Source organism: Arvicola amphibius, chromosome 4 (genome assembly GCF_903992535.2).
Source record: "Arvicola amphibius chromosome 4, mArvAmp1.2, whole genome shotgun sequence".
Lineage (NCBI taxonomy): Eukaryota > Metazoa > Chordata > Mammalia > Rodentia > Cricetidae > Arvicola > Arvicola amphibius.
This window is the reverse complement of record NC_052050.1, coordinates 10050606-10069766: the sequence shown is the minus strand read 5'-3', so window position 1 is coordinate 10069766 and position 19161 is coordinate 10050606.

Below are 19161 nucleotides of genomic sequence, written 5' to 3'. Positions count from 1 at the left end.
AGGACTAGAAAAAATGCAAACATTAATACTTAAATTAATCTTGGTGTACTAGATGATGACTTTTAAGCGAGTAGTATAACCGAGCACAGTCTGCTGTCTGCTCTGACTCTTCGGTACCCTTTTCTGCTTCACCGGTACACCAGGCCTCATCATTGTGTTCTGAGATTGTACCCAAGGAATTCCTGGTGCAGATTCACCTCCCTCTTGATTCATCCTTTTGGGTCTGGAACAGCAGGTCCCTGCAGAGAGGTGGGGCATTTGCTTTTAATCAAAGGGAAAAGCTTGCACTAAACTCCGTAAACAAAATCAGGGGACTTGTTTAAATAACAATCTGTGCATATCATTTTCATTTTTGTGGACACTTGTTCTCTGGTATTGATCTTTCTCCAGTTTGTGGAAAGCAGAGACCAAAGTGCAAAGTTCAAAAGTGGCTATTTGCCTGGAGGTTTACTGAAAGTAAAGTGTCCCATGGAAGTCCTCGGGAGGAATCTGAGGAAAGTTTTCTTTCTTTTTCCCCTTCAAGGAAGGATGTTGTTATTCGGTTTCTAAGGTTAATTTGGCTTGGAGAAAAATAACATAAACACTGGGAAGCAAAAACAGTCATGAAACATTGGGAAGCTGGCAGGGAGCGTGTCCATAGTGTTACAACTTCATGTAGATATGCAACTTTTCCAAGGATAAACTTTGCACCCTACTGAACATCCCTTTCTTCATCAGCCAAAGGGCACAGCCCTAGCACCATAGCAACAACAATGGAATATGCAGATAAAGGGAAAGTGGTAAACACAAAACAAAAGAAGCACACATTGTTCTTCACAATACATTTGACTTGTAATGACCAGTCCAAGCAATTGATTGCCATTATGAGAAAAAAAAATTAAAGTGTGTTTCTTACATGCTCCAAATTTTATTTTTATTTTGAATATGTTTATTTTTTATTTTAGTGTGAACACTTACTGGGAATGTTATTAGACTCAAACAAGATAAGTGCACTGCGGAGAGAACTGGTTTTAATTTCTAAAGATAACCAAAAGCATGCAGAGAAGTCCTCCAAGCTTGAATTGATATTGCCGTATCTTCTGACTTCCAATGAGTTCGTTAGGATGTGTCCATTCAGCTTAGGAACATTTTAACAGACTCCCTAAGGGCAGACTACAAATCAGGCCAGGAGACAGGGACTTCAGTAATCTTTTCCCAGACTCATTCAGTAGAACCTGGTTATTTTCAGCCAAATTAGACATTCTTTGGGGGTGTTTATCCTTTCAACTGCCTGCCCCCTTCCTATTTTTTATTATTTTATTCAGAAACTTTCTTACCTTCAGATTACTTAGTGAGCTACATGTAGTAAATTTGAAATCTTCATCCTAGATGGAAGGGAAACAAAGTCATTTTTGTCATAAGACTCCAGCTTATAGCTACCCTTAAGCAACTGAATGCTTATGGAATAGCAAGAAAAAAACAATTCTGAGAAGTAAAAGAAAGGCTAAAAGGCAGAAACTGCTGTGAGCTGTTTTTTACAGGGCTGGTGGGTCTGGGTTTATGAAGTCCTGGCTTTCCTACAGTCTGTTTTCTGACATTGGAAGGACATAATAAACAAGTAAATGAATACATGAAAACAGAGCATAACGCGGTGAAATGTTTATGAGGCACACGAGCAGGGCTGAGCGGAGTCTGAGGAGGGGCATCAGGAAAGGTCACACTGAGGAGGCAGTAGCTGAGGGCAGCGCTGAATGTGTGTGGAAGTCTGAGTGATGCCAGTCTCTCCTAGAAGACAGGATGGACAGAAGTCTGAATGATGCCAGTCTCTCCTAGAAGACAGGATGGACAGAAGAGAACGCATAAGATCCCAGGGTGAGGATGAGATTTCTGTGTTTGGCATTGTTTTTGCATTATCTTTAGGAGAATAGAACAAAGTTTTGAATCGTGAGCATGTAGTTAAGTGGAAAATGGGGATAGAAATTAGCATGAGTAGAAAGCCAGCAAAAGACAGGCTATGGATTTCAGGTGCTAAAAACAATGGCAAATACCGGCTTCTGTTTAAATCATTATTAGAACCCCATTTATGGAATGGAAAGTAGATTACTGGAGAATTGGGGAAATAGCTTTAAAATGTGGTTTGACATACAACTAGAGAATAAGCAAGCTGGATTAGCTTAAATGGGTTGAAAATTGTTATTTTTCTCTTAAATAGAGAAAAACAATATAGCTTTGAGGAGGTTAGCTGTGTTAACATGAATACAGATGTTTTTAGATTTGATTCTACCATCCCTGGAGGGTGGAAGAAGCAAAACAGAGGAAAGCAGAAAGAAAGCCCTTCTCAGATTTTTGGCTTTTGTACAGAGTTCAGAATTGAGTCAATCATCTATGCTGGCCATGGGTTATAAACTCAGCTAAAGGTTGAGCTCATATTACAGCATCATACCATCACAGGGTAGGAAGATAGGAAGCAAATGCAGGGCTGCTAAGAAGGATCAGGTGGGGGCTGGGAGATGGCTCAGAGGCTAAAAACACTGACTGTTCTTACAGAGGACCCATGATCAGTTCCCAGCACTTACGTGGTTGCTCGCAGCCATTTGTGACCTCATTTCCAGAGGATCAGACATCCTCTTCCGGCCTTTGTATCCAGCACACATGTGCATATACAAATAGGCAGCTAAATCACTCACACCTGTAAAACAAAAATCAGTCTCTAAAATGAAGGGCAAAATGAAGATATGGGTGCGATATCCCAGAGCTGCTGAGTATCCCAACATTATCTTCATGAATTCTTGTCCTGTGAGACACTTTATAATTCATCTATTCTCATGAGCCAGTGCCTTTCATCTGGTAACCAGTAGAATCCTGTGAGATAGATCGCACGTAAACCAGGATGAAATTATTTACCTTCTCCAGCTAGTTCATTTTACCTCTGGAGTACCAACAAAGGCTCCTTTCCTCTGCTGATATACCTTGGATTCCTCCCATGGGAGAGGAATTATGGCCGACATGGCCCTTCAGTGCCAATATCAGTGGCAAGTAGAAAGATGCCAGAAACATTCGTACCCAAATCTGTGACTATAAAACATCAGAGACCAGCTCTGCACTATACATTTTTGCAATCACAGACGCCGATATTATTGTGATACTCATAAATGAATGGACCCACATTTGATTTTTTTTTCTCTTAATGGTCTACTGCATGGCGTCATAACTTAAGTACTTGAGCTCAGGGATTCTGCAGACAAGGATTTCTAGCCTACCTACCCATATTTGACAGGTGACGTAATCTTGCTGATTCAATTCCTCATAGGAGGCATGGGGACTGAGGAGTTGACCTATTTCCCCACAGCCCAGGATGACTGATAATGTATACTTATGGAGGTTTTGCATGTCACTTTCTGAAAAAAGTTGATAAATGTTAACTCTAAGCCATTTGGGGGTCTGCAGAGAGAGCTGAGGATTTTATTTCGCTTGCACAGGCGAGGAAACCTAAACAAAATAAGTGGAGCAACTTGCTGGGTATCTTCGCAACTTGCTGGTATCCGCTAAGAGCTGGAGTCTGGCTCTGACTCCAGGCTGTCTGGCTGTAGAATAGGAGCTGCATACATTCTCCCTGTGCGGATGAAATATCGCCTGCAAAGTGTCTGGCACGCAGGCATGCAATAAATGTCACTTATTATTTTTATTTTGCATTTTTCTATCACTTTATTTTGACTTCAATGTGGGAGAGGCGATTATCCAAAGATGGGAATTATCTGAGGATTGTGATGGTCAGGAGCAGAGGAAATATTAGATTTTCCTTAGTGGGAGGAGGATTTAAGACTCCCAGCGCTTGAGCCAGAGCAAAGCAAGGAACGAACGTCCATAAGCCCTCATCACTCCACATCTGTTTTTATTTTTCAGTTTATCAGCCTGCTCTTTCATGACAGAATTTTGCAATATTCTGCTCCCCTGGTGACTTATAGAATATCAAGGGAAGAAAGAAGAAAGAAAAGCTTTTAGCCAACTTCAGCTTTTCCTTCCTTAAACCGTAGATAAGCTCTGGCTGGACACCGTGATTCTGTCTGAAAAGGCCAATTCATGCATCTCCCCGTTATCTGCTCGAAAGAGGAATGCTGTCTTTACCAGCGCCCAGCACAGCTGATAGTCCCTGTCCCACGGGGTCGTGACGCTGGTGTGTGAAGATAAGACAAGCCTGTAGCCAAGCACGGCCAAGATAGAAAGTGGTTTTTCTCCACTGGAGAGCAGGTGTGGGCATCTTTCGTATGTGATATCTGTGTCATCACATCAAGGCTGGGGTCTGACAAGAACATGAAAGAAAAGGAGAGAGTGGAAGTATACGGGTACTGGTTTATCTCCTGCAGAAGCAGCTGCTCTTTTAGAAATATCAAACAGGGAATGACCTCTGGCCCTAGGCTTCTTATAAGAATTTATTTAGCTGGGCAAAATGGTACATGGCTATAATCTATGCTATGAGGTGGCTGAGGCAGGAGGATCATGAATTTGAGGTCATTCTGGAATACAAAGGCAGATTTAGGCTTGCCGGAGCTACAATAGTGACCTCTTGTCTCAAAGAAAAACATTAAGAATGAAAGCAAGAAAAGGCAGTTTCTTTTAAATGGCTGGGAGATAGCTCAGTGGATAAAGTGCTTGTTATTCAAGCATGAAGGACTGAGTTCGAGGCCCTAGCACCTAAGTAAAAAGCTGGGTCCAGCAGTGTGTGCCTGTAACCCCAGTGCTGGGCTAAGGAGGCAGGAGCTGGGGCTTCCTGGCTAGCCAGTCTAGCAGATTGATGCACTCCAGTGTAGTAAGAGGCCACGTGTTTGTTTCCCGGCTGCCTAGACTCCCGAAATAACCACACAGAAACTGTATTAATTAAATCACTGCTTGGCCTATTAGCTCTAACTTCTCATTGGCTACCTTTTACATCTTAATTTAACCCATTTCCATTTTTTTATATTTCACCATGAGGCTGGTGGCCCATCAGCAAGGTTTTGGCGTATTTGTCTCCAGAGGCAGCTCCATGGCTTCTCCTGACTCTGCCTTCTTCCTCCCAAAATTCAGTTTAGTATCATGTCTCCCTCCTCCCCAGCTTAGCTGAGGTCTGCCTTGCAATAGGTCCAAAGCGGTATCTTTATTAATCAATGGAAATCACAGCATACAAAGGGAAATCCCACTTCACTCCAGGTCTAACGACAGGCTTCATTTTAAAAACCAATGAGTGGAAAGAGACTGAGAAAGATATCAGAAATAGATCTCACCATGGGCATGAGAGAGCTGGCTCTACTGCTCACCTGAAAGACATGGTTTCAGCCTAGACTGACCAATTCAGCTACAGTCCAGGCATCCACCTAGGGCTCTGAGTTGGCTCCCTCCAACATCTACTCCATCCGTGGCCTGCTGGAGAGCATGAAAGGGCTTATTCTGCAGAACCATAGCCATAGGATCTCCATGACTCAGCAGAGAATCCGAGAGGAGTTTCGGTGAGGGTCCAGTAATGATGGTGTACCTGGAGCCAGAGGCCTTGAACCTGACCAGCAACACATTACACAATGAACATTTGCATGTAAAGCTGTTTGGGCTAAAGGGTCTACCGCATGACACACAGTTCCCAGTGCCACTAGGATGAATGAAGAGGCAATGGAGGGGAGGAGAAGAGGGAGGAGCGAGGGGGATTTTTTTTGTTTGCTTGCTTATTTTGTTTGCTTGTTTAATATTCTTATTTGTATTTTTTACTTTTATTTACTGTTCATTTTTTTAAGGTTTCTTTTCGAGGGGACACTACAAGGGTGAAAGGCAGATATGGAGGGACTGGGAAATGAGTGGGATTGGGGTGTAAAATGTGAAATTCCCATGAATCACTAGAAAGTTATGTTTAAAAATTTTGTTTTATATATATGTGTGTGTGTGTGTATTTGCATATATATACAATGTCACAAATATATAAATTCAACTTATTGATTCAGTTTAGTGTTACTTGTATGTCTGTGTTGAAATTGTCAGATAATCCTAGCAAACAATAACAAACCCTAATACAAACATTTTTCTACACAATTCTGGATAAGAAGTGCATGCTGGTATTTTTGTCTGACACAGCTCAACAGATAAGCTGTGGATCTGCAAGTTTTTGAAATAAGAGAAGAGAGAGAGGAAGGAAGTGATTTAAGGACACAATTTCTAATTTGTAGTGCCCATTTATAATGCTCTTCGGGGCAATTTGTTGATGACAGTCAAGCTTAAGGAGATGGTTCACGCTAATTCATTAACTGTTCTATCTTCTTCGAGAGGATTAGCGACGGAGGCAAAGCCCATCTGCGGAATTTCAAGAACTGAGCGATTTCTGCAGTCAGCCAGTGAACAAAATTAACCAAACAACGTGATGGATCACTTAACTGAATCCTGCTTCAGTCACTAACCCTATTGAGAATTTTTAAAGCCACAATAATACTAGTGACAGCAGCTACATGCATATATCAATTACTCCCTGCATGATAATTTTATTAATGTTTTTAGAGCCTTTTACTTTATTCAGTCTTGACCTCTGAGAAAGTTTTATTTCCATTCTTTACATGAGAACATTAAGAAACAGAGTAAGGAACCTGTTCACATATGGGAGTTAAGCCCAATAAGGTCCCAGAAGTCAATGATATTTTAATTTATAAGCCTGAGGCCTTATTCCGTGGTTTGTTATCAATTTTTTCTTTCTTTAGAGGAGTATAAAATGTTTCTTTTCTCTCTAAACAAAACCATTAAGCTATTTCCCACACTAAGTTACATGATTGCTGTGTGTGCCTGTGTTCACATGAATATGCTGGTCTGTGCACTCATGTGTGCTTATGAAGAAGACAGTAGCCAATCGTAGACATCTTTCCAGACGCTGTCTATCTTACTCTTTGAGACAGGTTCTCTCACTGGCTCTGCATCTCATCACTAGGCTACACTGGCTGCCCAGCAAGCTGCCAGGGTCCTCCTGCCTCTGACTCCCAGCACAGAGGTCGTAGAGATTGCTGTCAGGTATGGTTTTATTATGTAGGTGCTAGAGATTCAAACTTGGGCCCTCAAGCTTGTACTCCAAGCACTTTACCCACTGAGCCATGACCTGTACCCCTAAGTCATGTCATGGAAGAGAAATCACACAGAATATGAGAAAGCAAGGTGGAGATTAAAGTGATCTTAGGTATTAATACAAAGGTTTTAAGAAGCATGCGTCATGACTACTGTTACAGTCGTTATATAATTGCTTTGCTTTATTATCAATGTGGTCTTTGAGTAAGTCATTGAATTTCTTTCAACATCATAAGGATGTAGAGGAGAGGATATGCCCTTCTTTACGAGTGCTATAAAATCAATGAAATAATAAAGTACTCAAAACAGATCAGTAGGATTATCATGGTTTCATGACTGCTGCTGGGATTAGCCTCTTCTCCCACAATATCAAATCCCACTTGTGGCAAACAATCATACATTCTGCAGACCATTCTTTTTTTTAATTTTTTTTATTTTTTTTCTTCTTTATAATTTTTAGATATTTTAATTTGCTTTTTTCCTCCCCTCCTCCTCCTCCTTCCCTCCCCTCCCTTCCACCCATACCTCCACTCCACCCCTCTCCAAGACAAAGAGCCATCAGGGTTCCCTTCACTATGTTAAGTCCAAGGTCCTCCCAGCTCCCCCTAAGTCCAGGAAGGTGATCAACCAAACTGACAAGGCTCACAGTGAGCCTGTCCATGCTGTAGAGTTCATGTACATTGCCGTTGTCCTTGGTTTCTCAGTCCTCCATCTGCAGACCATTCTTAATTGAAAAATGTTCTAGAAGCATGCTTGACTTTGTTTCTCCAGGGGTGGTCTATGGTATAACACAGCAGTTTCCTATCCACAGGAAGAGAACCTGCCTTTGCAAAACATTATCTAGTTGGATTGTTAGCACAGTGGAAGAGCGTGTTGGAGGAAATTACACAGATCAGAATGCAAAGAGACCTGAGAGGGAAGATATAGCCAACAACATAGTACATTGGCCTCATGATTTGGAAGGATAACTATGACAGCTAGGCTACCTGCCTATGTCATAATTATTATTTTTGTCTTCATTGGATACAAAATAAATGTGAAGCTGAGGAAAGAGAAGGAGACTTCTGAAAAAGGAGCAAGGAGTTGGGAAAATGGTACAAATTAGAAGACCTGAGTGTGCTCCCAGTACTCAGTTGCATACTGCAAACCAAGGGGCTAGGGAGGTGGAGAGTCCCTGGAACTTACTGACCAGCAAGTCTATCTGAATCAGTCATCTGAATCACCCCAGGCACCATGAGATAAGGCATGTGGAAGACACCTAACACTGACCTCTGGTCTCCACAGTCATATTCACACATGTAAACACAGTGGTGGGGGTGAGTTTATTTCAAAGTACCATGTCAATATCTAAGAGGTAGCTTCTGCTTTTCCACTAGCGAGGCAGGCATAGCCCAGTCACAGAGATTCTTGCTCAGGTGGCTTGTGCGGACCATCCTGCAGCCACTGCCACCATGGAGAGACCCCCAGGATGAATTAAGCCCACCCATTCTCTTTGACATTTTTGTTTGAAGCTAATAAGGCGGGGCAGTTCGTGATTATAATCACTGCACTTGGGAGGAGTAGGCATCAAAATGACCTTAAGGTTAAGACCAGCTTGGATTAGAAATTGGCCTAGAAAGTGAGACTCTGTCTCAAAAAAATAAAAAAACATATAAAATAAAATGAAACAATGATGGTTATATGTGCAAAATAGGAAAATACTAGGATTGGTTGACTAGATCAGGAGTCGGAAGTTTTGAATAGGAAATAAACTAGGTAGCAATAAAAGAAAGAAAAAATAAGAATTTGTACAAACAAATACTAGCAACAACATCACACTAAACAAATATGGATTGAAACCTGTCATCTCCACAGGGAATTTTATGGTCATGAGGCAGAACCTAAAATATATACATAAATTTCTCTCCCATTGAAGAACAAATCCTCCAGTCAACAATATATTCCTACCGATTACCCCCTAACTTTCTGTGTTCATGTAAATTTCTGCTCACAGAGATCTGTTGCCGGAGCTCCTTCAGCTCCTTCAGCCAATAGTTGCTGAGATACCAGCCCATTGGGGCGTGGTCTCTCTTTCTTTAAAAAAGCAGCAAGCTCACTCTCTGGCTTCCGGCTCTTCTTCTGGCGACTAAGCTCCCTTCCTGATTGCGCAGAGGGCTGTTGTCTGGGATGGTGATCTGTAAGTTTTTCCCCCTTACATAAATAACCATTCTTTTAATCATATTTCCAAACTGGTGTGGGATTGTTTGTGACTTATCCCTTCAGTTACCCAGTGTGGGTTGTTAGGACTTACTCTCATTCATTTTTTTCTTAATTCTTGGATGAATTGTGCATCTGTCACATTTTGATACTTTCTCCTTAGGGCTTCCTATTGTAGATGTGGAAGAATAAGATGGGCATCTTCATGAACAGTGGCATTTATTCCTCACAGACCCAAGAAAAAATAAAAATATTCAAAACACTGACAAATGAGAGTGTTACATCATTAAACAGAACCCAACAGCAGTTAATAATAAAATGGGATATGAACAGATTAGATAAACTGAGTTGGAATATGACTAAGAGTCTTTAAGACACCAACCACATTCCTTCCAAATCTCTGGATGGCCTCTATTAGGCAGCTTGTATTTTTGCCTCCCTGTCCTTTTGTGGCAGAACTTTACCTGTTTCCAGTAATGTCTATAAAATGGGGCAAGCTATATAAACACACCAAGTGTCATCAATAATGTGTCTTAGTTTCATTATAAAAGATACACAGACTTTTAAAATATTTTTGAAAGACATGTACTTTTATTTATATGTGTGTCCGGGTTGTAGTGTATGTACATGTGAGTTTGGGTGCTTATGGAGGCCAGAAAAAGATATCAGAATTCCTGGAAATGGAGTTACAGGATGCTGTTGACGGAGGCCTCTCATTGGTTAATAAAGAAACTGCCTTGGCTTTTTGATAGGGCAAGATTTAGGTGGGTGGAGTAGACAGAACAAGATGCTGGGAGTGAGGCAGATGCCTCGGGCACTCGTCATGCCGATGGAGCCAGCCACCAGGTCAGACATGCTGAATCTTTCCCAGTAGGACACCACTCATGGTTACACAGATTATTAGATATGGGTTAGTCAAGATGTGAGTAAGAGGATGAAACTAATGGACCAGGCAGTATTTAAAAGAATACAATTTCTGTATTGTTATTTCTGGGCATAAGCTAGCCAGGCGGCCAGGAGCTGGGCAGCAGGAACACAGCCCTCTGCTCATCACTACAGAATGATGCCCAGACATGGATAACTGAATCCACAGAAAGCTTGAGAAAGCTTGGGAAAGAATAGAGTAAAGCATGTTTTCTTGGTAGCAGCAATTTCTCGGGTCTGCTCTGCTTGCTAGAGGCAAGCAAGCGCTCTCATCTAAGAGAGGCTTCCTGACTCAGCTTTAGCTGCAAAACCCTGCAGCTCTTAAGAAGTCCTGCTACAAAACACTTAAATGGCATTGATAAAAGCTGACTGCATACTTGTTTGTTTTCAGCCGTAGCAGGAAAAAAGTTGTGCTGTTTTAAAATGCTGGCGGTCCGTACTGCCAGGGCAAACTCTGACTCTTTCAGACAGGCAGGCCAACTGAGTGTGGTTTCTGAGCAGAATACCGCAGCTTGCTTGCTGGCAGGGATCTTGAAATGCGGTAGAGTTGTGGCAGTAAACACAGCTACAGCCAGTACCTCCACCATGAGGCTGGAAAGCTAAGGAATGGGCTGGATCTAGCCGTCAAAGCCATGGCTTAAATCCTCTCCATAAAGACTCATGAGGTCACAAAAAGAGAGATATACAGTAAAGGAAAGATTAAAAGTCGAAGAAGACGTCTAAATGGTTTACTATGTGTTAAAAATATATGCAGGCTAAAGGTTAAAGTTCTTTAAAAAAAGGAAGTAGTTGGGTGTGGTAGTACACACCTTTAATCCCAACACTTGGGAGGTAGAGGTACATTGACCTCTGTGACTTCAAGGTGTGGTAGCACACGCCTTTAATCGCAATGCCTTGGAGGCAGAGACAAATGGATCTCTGAGAGTTCAAGGACAGCCTGGTCTACAGAGTTATTCCAGGACAAAGATATACAGAGAACCTGTCTCAAAAAGTAAAAGTAAAAATAAAAGAAATAGAGGTTAAAACAAAGCTGCACAAAGATGGAAAATACACAGAGAATCTTGATACTGCATGCTATTATGCTCTCTTTGAATTGTTTGAATGCTGAGGAAGGAGCAACAGCTGCTGAAAGATATTTGTTTACAAACTTTCTGATGTGGGTGCTAGTAACTAAAACGTAACTTTCTGATGTGGGGCTGCAGAAGAGCAGCAGGTGCTCTTAACTGCTCATCCATCTCCCCCACCCTTTAGGAAAATTTTTAATAAAACTTTTCTCCAATATTTCAACAAATGCTTGCATGAAGCTTTAAGTCCTGTGATCGCTTCTCATCTCAACTGCCATGTGCTGTGGACAGATGTGTATCACTGGGCCCGGATTCATATAGCTTGTTTGGATTCAAACTCAGGCCCCATATTTTCATAGGAAGTATTCAGTTTCTAAAAAGCCCTCCCCCTAGCCTGAGTTTTCATATTTTCAATGGTAAGAAAAGGAACTTTTACTTTTTTTTTTTTTTACTATTAAGTGTTTTAAACTACATTCACTAACAGTTGACTGTTTTCATCATATGTCAATATACCTCAGCCTTCTTTTATTTTATGGACTTGCTCCATGACTTGGGGGGGGGGTGACCAGCCTATAAGAATTCAGAGGATGAATGCAAAGCCACCTGCACATTTTTACCTTGAGGATTTTGGCAGCTACCCTTCCTGACAGCAGCTCACTAAGGCACAGACACATGGCAAAATGTCGCTACTACTCATCAATTGAATTGATGGATGGAGATGCACATTAATGTGTGAGGAAAGGGAAGACCTCAGTGGTACAAACTGGCTAATAAGTTCATGTATAATATTTTAGTAGTATGGCACTGTTGAGGTTTTGGTTTATTTTGAACTCTGTATCTCGTTTGCCTCTTTAAAAGGAACTAACCCAGGATCTAGGCAACTATGAATATCCTGTGACACTTGAGACTCTAGTGGCCACTACTTGATGATAAGTAGTTGGTCTAACTCATTGTCTTGGTATTCACTCATAATGTTTGACAAATGTATTTAAATCCATGCAACTTGTGTTAAACTATCAGGAGCTACTTGAAACCTAAATTATCTGTCTGTCACCTCTGGTGTTGTAATTTAAAACTGTCTAAGCCATAACTCCAAATTGAGTTCATTCATAAATAAAACTATTCTTTGTATAGAAAGTCATTCTATGTCATTCAGCATTGTATAGGTGGACAATCCACTTCCAAAATCATTTTGATTACTAGGCTTCTTAGCCACACTGTCACCGTTTAATTTTATACATAAGCATCTCAACCTATCACCTGCTTACCTAGTTCAAATGCCTGGAAATTCGTATTATTACATTTCAAATGAGATCAGAGTTATACCTAAAGAAAATAGGAGCTACATTCTCTAGGAGTTTATCTGTCTCCAAAGGTCACAGTCTGTCAGAGCATACAAGGAAATTCCCTTCTAGTGCTAAGTGGCACGCTTCATTAATCGCCAGATTTTAAAGTACATTTGACAGGAGTGATGTTATACATTATAAAATAAGATTTCTCAAGCTCTGCCCATCTGTTAGTGATACAGGCCATCTACGTGACCTATATATAGGACATACATTTCCTGCCTTGCCTATATTTGCTCTTGGCAATGCAAGGTGTCCGACTATCATAACGGACAAGCCATTCATTAAGCTGTCAGCACCTTACTGTACTGTTCCTCAAGATGCTTCATTCCTGTGTTTTCTGCTCCTTTTTGGATAGCTTGTTCACTTGTCATGAGCCGAGCTGTTACTCTCATAGGGGTGGAACTGAGTTGTTCACGTCAACATGTGTAAACCAAAGCTCTATTTCTTCATTTCCAACCATCTGACACTTAGCTTCTGGCGGGCACTAATGGCTTGGAGCACCAGTTTGCACTCATAATAGCTAATATGGTGGCAGTATGAGGCAAGTTTTGGCTAAGACATCTAAGGCAGGAACATAAAAGCACTGATGTAGAAGAGGCAAAGTAACAACTCAAAATGTGATTAATTATAAATACTGTTTAAAAATATTTTTTAAAAAAGACAATTAAGACATCCAGATCCATACATTGGAACTATTTGAAACATATTGGATATAAAATTTTAAAAAATATATTTAATCTGGGTTTAAAGTATCTGATACAGTATATGCTTTAAAGATGAGGAAAAATGAAAATATATTTGTGTAACATTACAGTTAGGTTGTGTAGCAGTACAATTAAGAGAATGTAAGGAAGGTGTTACACATGGATATGCGGAGGTCAGAAGACCGCTAGCAGAAAGGAATTCTCTTCTTCAACATTGTGTGTCTTGGGAATCAAGCTCAGGTCAGCAGACTTGGCAGCAAATGCTTTCCCCTGCTGAGCCAACTCGCTACCCCAAGTCTGTTGATTTTTATCTTTGATTTTACAGTTCATATTTTAAAATATCTTGTGTTTATGAGAACCTTCTTGCTCATTGGAAAACTGGAAAGACAGTTCATTTTTAACTACTTGGAGATGTTAAAGTATAGTCTCTGATAGTCCAAACTAATTCCTTATATTTGCCTTTTTGCCTAATCGATGATATTTTTCTCGTGAGAAGAGGGATGAGTAAGAAGTTTTAATCACTCAAATTTGGAACTTAACAACTACAATTCAAACGTGACAAAAAAGCAAATTAAAGCCATTAGCTCCAATGAGAATGCAGATAAATCCTCCCAGGTCAGGTAACTATGTTTTCTATGTCATCATTTTTAAGGGAGATTTAGAAGTTGGTGATAAAATATTAAAATATGGTAAAAGGCAGACTCTTACACATCATCTTCCTAAGCTGTAATGGCATGCTTTTACTTTCATGGGATAAAGGCGATGAAGTATTACTTTGCATACGACTTGTATTCATATATTGGCTCTGGAATAGCAAAAGACACCTCACTAATCAGAGGAGTCATTGCCTATGGCATGACGTGTTCTTAATATTATTCCATGTTTTCTGGCCATGACAACATCATGGTCTACTCTTTAGCTTTATGAGAGACACCTGGAGAGAAAGCATCAAGAGTATCACATGTAATATTTTCTCATCCTTTAAGTTCATATGAAGACAGAAACTATTTAAAGGTGTTTATTAATTTGCTAAGTAATTATCTTCTGTATCATATGGGTAATAATACATTTCATCTCTAATTTTGAGGAAAAAATATATCATTGTGTACTAAAATAAAAATCAATCTTGCATTTTCCAATTTTATATCACCTGCATCTTATAATTTATAAAACCTAAATTCATAAGCTACCAATGAAAAATGTTATTTTCCCTTCATTTTATTATATCTTAATATCACTAGATAGTCCAAATGTTGGAGTTACTGCAGGATTCGGCTCTACATAATTGTGCATATTATCATTTTATACTCTATGGGTCAGAGTTTCTTATTTTTATTGAAGATCATGTGTACCTGATCAAATATGATAACTTTTTTTGATTCATGTGCTGGCCAAAAATTTCATATGTAACCAGCATTAGGTTGAGCCAAGAGACTGAAATCTTTCTTTATGTGGATGCTCAACTCTTCCATCATGTTGATAGTTTCTGCAACTTAGAGAAGCTGACAGGCTGGCAAAATAGTTAATGAAATATGAAATCTAATTCCACTATTTAAAAGAAAATAGTTTGTGAAAAATTACTTGTTGGAGTTGAAATAAGAAAAAATAGTATCTGGGGCTGGAGAGATGGAGAGATTGGCCTGCAGTTAAGTGTGCATACACTCTCACAGAAGACCTCAAATGGATTATCAGAATTCATGTCTTGCACCTCACAAGTGCATGGAACCTATGTTCAGGACATCTAATGCCCTGGTCTCTAGGACACTGCATTTGTATGTACACACACACACACACACACATACACACACACACATATACATAGATGCACACACTTAATAAATAAATTTTTAAAATATGAAATGAAAATATAGAAAAAGCTGTTTGCTATGTATTTGTCAGTTTAGTTTCAAGTTATCGCTGCAAATCCATACAGTAGTGAGAAATTCCCCTTCTATAGAATATTGGTCTGGGAATGAGCTGAATGACTTGTACTAACTCAGAGAGATTTGATTCAGCATTTGCCTCTGTGGCTGTTTGTGTGTGTCTGAATGTGCTTTGATTTGTGATGCAAAATATAAATATCAGCATATTGAGGACCAATGAGTATATGTATTATTGCTAAAGTTAACTATTGATTTCCAAACACATGGTATCTTTTAAGATATACTTTTTCCCTTTCAGATATACCATCTAGAAGGTACTCTTTGGCTTTTAATTTCAGTACAGGAATGAATTCACCCATATATTCTAATTAATAAATTTAAGCACAGAGAATTTAAATCACAGAATGCATTTGTCTTTAGGGAATGTTGTCTGTCTTATATATCACCAAATCTCTACTTCCCCTCAACATGGTACACCAGCAATAATGAGATAAATTCATAAAGCAATAAATAAGAGGCTAAGGCATTTCTGTTTTTAAGCATCATGATTTTGTTCTGAAATGAAACTCAGATTTAAAAAAATTCTGCTTCTAACAGTTTTAGCCTTTGTCATCAAATTCCAAAAGTAACAAATACAGAAAGTCTAATGGTGTTCAAGCTTGTTGGTCAGTCAATCTCTTTGTTCTTCTTTAACCAAACCCTATAATTATGGTAAGGACAGGCTGTAGAGAGTCCCAAAGGATTCAATTTCAAATTACTCATGTGTTCTTCCAAGAACTATCTGTATGATGACCAAATTATAGTAATATACTTTTGAGAGATCAGAATCTAGGACTCCCAAAAGCAGAATTAAGCAAAGCAGACAGACAAACAGAAAATAGTTTGACAAAGAAAAAATAGAAAAACACAAGGAACACATACATGTACGCGTGCGAGCGCATCCATACACACACACACACACACACACACACACACACACACTGTAAAAACACAAAACCTGAAAGTATAATAAATAAGAAAAAGAAAAGTAAGCTTAAAAATATCAAAAGCAAAGCATTATAAAGCCAAAATTCTCCCAAAATCTCATGACCTCCTCTGGCTTGGACATGTACAGACAGACCCTGTGCATATGGCCACAGTCTCTGCGAATTCATCCACGCATCAGTTCTGCTTGTCTTGAAAGCACTGTTTCCATGGTGTTTTCTATCCGCTGGCTCTTACAATCTTTCTCCCTCTTCTTCTACATAGTTTCCTGAGCCTAGAGATAAGGATTTTAATGAAAACAATCCATTTGGGGCTAAACATCCCAATGCCTCTCACTCTCTCCATATTGTTCAGTTGTGAATCTCTGTTTGTTCCCATCTACTCTAGAAGGAAGCTTCTCTGATGCTGGCTGAGACACTGATCTATAGGTACAGCAGAATATCATTTGGAGTCTTTTTGTTGCTATAGCCCTTTAACAGAATAAGAATATTTGGTTTTCTCCTAGGTTCCTGGCCTATGTAGTATATAGTTATCAGTCACTTAAGCAGTATCAGAGGGCCTTAAAGTCAATCGGATAGTGGCTGGTGGCTGGTTACTCCCCCAACCTTTATGCCACTATTCTACCATCATATTATGCCAACAGGTCACTGTCATAGATTTCTGTAGCTGGGTTGTTTGATTTCCCTGGTAGTATAGGTAGCACTATCCAGTACCGTGAACACTAGTTAGTAAAGATGACATCTCTAGTTAGACACCAGACACATGTTCAGTCAGACATGTAAGGGTTATATTCAGCAATAAGGCCTCACTATCAGTTTGTGAAGAACAACCAATAACACAAAAATAGCTTGAGTTGTCTGGGGGTTTCCATAGGCCTCCCTTGGCCATGAACTCAGCTTGGTATAAACCATTAATGCACTGGAGATTTTGCTTGGTGTCGAGAGGTCTAGATGGGACTTTGTCTTTCCTATTACTTGGTGATTCCATTTTGTTAGTGGCGGTTTTTATGTATATATATTTTAAGAGTCCTCTACTGTAATTGGTTTCCATACGACTTCTCAAATGGCCTTTAATGTTACCTGGTCCTGCTTGTGTTTCCTTCTTATTTCCCCTCTTTCTTTTCCTCTCCATTTAATCCTCCTATTCCTGTCTCCATCTTGTCTCTCTATAACTATATATTTTCCATTTCCCCATCTTATAAGTTTCTCTCTCTCCCCCTCCTCAGAGTCCTTTACTCTATACCCATCTTACCTGTGATTATACAGATAGAAGTATGCCTGCTGAAGTCATAGTTTAATCAGACAACAACCTCCAAGATAAGGAAAGCACTAGACAAAAATAATTATGGATACATAGTATTATTTGTGCTACCAGAGTTTCATATCCGTAGTACATGATAGTTTTTTTCTTAAAAAAATGAATAATGCTCAACTATCATCATTAACATCTTTAGTGTTTGCTTTCACATTGGGGAGTTACAAGCCACTTAGCCCCAAAAGCAAATTCCATAGGAAGATAGCCTATTTTCTGAAGACAATATCTTAGTTAAAAATTCTGTGTCCTTAATATTTAAGAACAGACACTGTTTACTTAAAAAGAATTTCTCCTGGACAATGTTCATATCTGCATTTTGGAGTTGAATAAAAACAAGAAACAAATAACAGTTAGGTGAACAATTTCTTGTCTTAAAATGGCCTCTGTCTCGAAGCCCTGGACCAAAACCCTCCCAATCTCCCACTGAAAGAGCTATGTAAAGACAAAAATGATGTAAATTTATGACCTTATAAATGAAGATTGACAGACAACCTAAAGCCTGAATCTGGAAGGAATTTTCTGTAATTGGAAGTCAGACAGAGCTCAGCATATTAACCAATGGTTGCCCTGTGTGCTTGTCATCTAATGAAATGGAGTAACTCTGACAGAATGAGAGATGGTAGAAAGCTACCAAAACTGTTCAACACCCACAGGCCCAGGCAGAAGACCTTGTAATTTCTGAATATGGCACTCTCTTCTCATACTCACTTTTTTTCTTATTTTGTCATGGGTTTTCTAAATTGAAACTTCCAAAGAAGAAAGCAGGAGCTGGCATCTTTCTCTACTTCCTTGGCAGAGAAGAAACACACAACCCAGGATAACAAGTGGGCCTAGGTGGAGTGTGATAATTCTTTTTTCTTTTACTAAGTCTTTGAGAATTTCATGCAGTGTATTTTGATCATATTTATTCCACTCCCATAAAGTCTCATGGTCTGCCTTTTCCTACCCAACCAGTTTTGAGTCCTCAGTTTTCAAACCCATCAAATCCAGTTTGTTCTAAGTCATGTTATTCTTATGTGTGTGGTCTTCCAATAGAGTATGGTCAAGCTACTAGGGGTCATATTCATAAAGAAAACTGTCTCTCCTTCTCCCATCATCAACTATACATCATCAACAGCTCCTAAGTAAAAGTGAGGCTTTATGTCTTACTCTTCTTTTCATGATGGAATTTTGACTTCCTTAAGCTTCTACAAGTCTTATGCACACTGTCAGAGTCACTGTGAGTTTGTATGTATGACTTTTCTGCTATGTTCAGAAAATAATCTTTAAGGAGAGTCACCTACTGTGACTGTCACTTAGCAATTTTTTTTCACCCTCTTCCAAAATGATATCTGAACCATGGGATGAGAGAGTATGTTGGAGATAGAAGTTTCTGTCCTGCCCTATCACACCGCCATTCAGTCCAAAATAAACACACAGAGGATTTTATTAATTCTAAAATGCTTGACCTATTGCTCATGTTTATTATTAACTAGCTCTTACAACTTAAATTAACCCACAATCCTTATCTATGTTTAGCCACAGGGCTTGGTAGCTTTTCTCAGTAAGGCATTCTCATTTTGTTTCCTCTGTGTCTGGCAGATGACTGCACCTGTGACTTTCTTCTTCCCAGAATTCTCCTACTCTGGTTCCTACACCTATATTTACTGCCTGGCTACTAGCCAGTTAGCATTTTATTAAAGCAATATGAGTGACAAAT